Here is a 3,838-nt window from a genome sequence, read left to right on the forward strand (position 1 = left end):
CACACACACACACACACACACATATATGATATATGTGTGTGCGTGTATAATCTTTTTTTTTTGAGACAGTCTCGCACTGTCGCCTTGTTCATTTCCTTGCCCCAATCAGTGCTCAGTACATTTCTGTTAATTAATTTTGTTGGTTTAACCTCTTTACAAAGCAGTTAAATGAAATGCAAATGTGTGGTTTCTTTCTTTCTTTCTTTCTTTCTTTCTTTTTTTTTTTTATAAGATGGGGTTTCACCCTGATGGCCAGGCTGCTCTTGAACTCCTGACCTCAGGTGATCCACCCACCTCGGCCTCCCAAAGTGCTAGGATTACAGGCGTGAGCCACCACGCCCGGTCAATGTGTGGTTTCTTAGTCTTGATGTTTACTTAAAGCAAGTAAAGGCAATGAAATCATTTCTTTGACCTGTTTGGGTGTCATATTACTATAGCAGATGCACATCTTTACTGTTGTAAATTAAGGTGATGACACTGATTTCATTGTGTTAAGGTTGCTGAATTCAGACCAAATAATCGCCTCTCTCTCCACAAAGCAAATACTTGTAAGCAATTCCACTTGACACTTGCTTGATGACCATCTGAACGTTTCACACTGTATACAGAAGAATACATAAAGGCATCTGGTTTTTAAAATTATTTGTTAAAGAAGCTTCAAAATATCTTGTTCCAGAATCGCCAAAACAATTTCCCTATCTTCCTTGCACTTCTGTGTTAAAACTTCAGAGAAAGCCAGCCAGATTAAAGATTCATAACAACCAGAAATCAGGGATGAATTAATTGAGTCAGGAGCAGTGGCACGTGGGGAAGCACAAGCTACATGCAGCGTTCACAATGGATATAAACCGATACAGGTTGGTTTTGCTAAATCTGGATACTCATGTATTCAAGTTTTCTGATGTTTGGCATTTTCACCGCCAAAATCCAAAGAAGCTATGGTGAAGCAGGAAAAGGGTTTTAAAGACATGTTAAATGGCTCTTTGGAGGAATAACTAGACTTGAATTTCATGACCCAATTCAGTTTCTCTTAGGGTTCCTGCTACTATAACCATGTCTTTAACCTGAGGTCAATGAGCACTTGCTCCTGTCACTGTTGAGGATGGAAAGGGGTTGTCTGGAGTTGACCCTCTTTCCCTTGGCTCCCTTGGTGTTGGTAAAGGAAGGAGGCCCCTCAAGGTGTCAGGGGACCCAGGCAGCTCCATGCCACTGGGCAGATGAGCAGACAAGTAGAGGCTGTCCTGGGAACTGAGAGGAAGCTGTCCTGGAGGCCCTTCCTTGCCCTTGTTTGCCCGAGTGTTTGCTCTGCTCTGTGAAGTGTAGGTATTGTAACAGGTAAAAGCTTAACTGTCAGTTCCAGCTGTCAGACTCTTCACTCTGGAAGGGAATCTTGTCCCTTACGTGTCCCATTCCCTGCCTACCTTCTTTCTTCTCTGGGTCCCCTGTCTTGGTAGGTGATTCTCACCTCATCCTAATGATGATTTTCTTGCAGCCACAAGCTCTATCCCCTAACTTGAGCTAAACATTTTAACTCAGCTCTATGAGATTAGGCCTTAATATTAATCCCATTTTACAAATGAGGAAACAGCTGGGGTAAAAGCCCACTTCTGCCTGATGTCCCCCAACCATGCTACTTCCACTATTTCTACCCCCAGGAAAGAAACAATTAAATGTCTGAGGAGGTCTGTATACCTATTTAAAGGCCAGAATCTGGACCTGCTTGTCTCTAGATAGTTCATCTAAAGCTGCAGTTCCTTGCTGTTTATATTGATGATGGGCCCAGGGTGGATACGAGTACTCCTGCAGCAAACACGTTCCTAGAAGAGAACAAGACCAGAGTGACATTTTGATTTTTTTTTTTTTTTTTTTTTGAGATGGAGTTTCACTCTTGTTGGCCAGGTTGGGATGCAATGGCACAATCTTGGCTCACCACAACCTCCGCCTCCGGGGTTAAAGTGATTCTCCTGCTTCAGTCTCCCAAGTAGCTGGGATTACAGGCGCCCACCACCATGCCCGGCTAATTTTTGTATTTTTAGTAGAGACCCGGTTTCACCATGTTGGCTGGATTACTGTTTTTTTTTTTTTCTTTTTTCCTAAGTGAGGCAGGAAAATAGGGTCTGGAGGCAGGGAACATTAAGGCCAATCCACACTTCATCTGTGACAGGAAATATCCTCTCCATAAGGCATAGACCAAGTAAATGACTTTACTTCATCCTCTCCATTTACATAGGGCATACCCAAAGTAACCAAGAAGGTATTTAAACTCCCCAAAATTCTGTAACAAGACCCTTGAGCCCTGTGCTTGGGCCTCCTCCCACACTGTGGAGTATACTTTCATTTTAATAAGTCCCTTCCTTCCTTTCTTGCTTTGTTTGTGCATTTTATCCAATTCGTTCTTTCAAGATGCCAAGAAGCCAGACACCCTCCCCCGTTAACAAAAGGACTCCCTGCCTCCCTTCTTTCAAGTATTAAACAGCTTTTGAAGGCTCACAATCAACAGGATAGAATATCTACTTAGTGATGATTTGCAGAGTGAAATATTTTACTATTTTATAGTAAGCACATTTTAGTAACTGTAAACTAAGAAAATATTTTTAAGATTTTACCTCATTTTTGTCATATTAACCTAAAATGTTTATTATTTTTATATAAAAGGTAGCCAATAGGAAGGGAGGATTGGGGAGAAAGCTCAGCAAATGTCACAAATGAGACTCTTAGTAACAAAATCTGAGGAAGATTTTTCTTTTAAAATAAAGATGGTGCATCTGTCCCTTTACAGGTTTCTCTCCTATTCCCTGGGACTGGGGAAGGTGAATCTCTTGCCTGACTCCCTGTAGAGATTAGTGTATCCAGCTGTTCTATTCCCATGATGCTTCTAAAAACCAGACTGACTGGGAGCAGCAGGAGGGATTTGGCTCGTGAGCCAGGTGGCCAAGTGGTGTGCAGAAAACTCACGTGTTTCCCTGGGTTGACTACCTGTTCCCCTGTCCCTGTCACCAATAGCAGCTTCATTATGGGAGAAGATTAAAACAAAGGAAAAAAGACAAAAAACCTGTTTCCAAATTATAACTAACCAAGTCTGTGGAGGAAATTCACAAGGCAGCAGAGCAGGGGCTGCAGAAGGTGCTCTGCCTTCCGGCAGAACTAATAATCCTTGTGAGCAATGCGGGGTGCAGTGAGTGATGTGGGGAAATGTGGACGGAGGCCCCGACTACAAACCAAATCAGAATCAATCCTCCTGTTCTCCCCACCTGCTTCCCAAACTAATGACGTCTGCGTTATCCCAGAGGAGAGTGGCTAGGGACACCCAGTCCTTCCCAATATGCGGACATCTCCAAATCTTGATCAAATCTGTCAGGTTTCTACCAGTTCCAACAGGGCAGTATCACCTAAACTGAGAAGGACTATTAGCCTGAAACGGTAGGACCCTCATTGAAGAAGGCCTGCCCCCTCCTCACAGTACAGTAGACTCCTGGGTTCCTGATGGCTCAGGAGCCTGGGCTGTCATTTGTCTACCTGGGGTTTGCAGCAGCCCTAAGGCAGGAAGATTCATGCTGTTTACTTTGGCAACCTCTTCACACAACTTTCCTCTCTAACACATTCATTGCTAGAGCATTCACCTCACCTCCTTACTTCCCACCTTCTTCAAAATCAAGGCAATAGCAATAAACAATTTGGAAAATGCTGCTTAGTATTTTAAGCCATAGTTAGCATTATAACCTTAATTAAAGAGACCTCAGCACTTTGGGAGGCTAAGGTGGGAGGATCACTTGAGCACAAGAATTTAAGAATAGCCAGCAGAGTGCAGTGGCTCATGCCCATAATCCCAACGCTTTGG

The sequence above is a fragment of the Sapajus apella genome, unplaced genomic scaffold (genome assembly GCF_009761245.1).
Source record: "Sapajus apella isolate SASKATOON/1434 unplaced genomic scaffold, GSC_monkey_1.0 scaffold26, whole genome shotgun sequence".
Classification (NCBI taxonomy): Eukaryota; Metazoa; Chordata; class Mammalia; order Primates; family Cebidae; genus Sapajus; species Sapajus apella.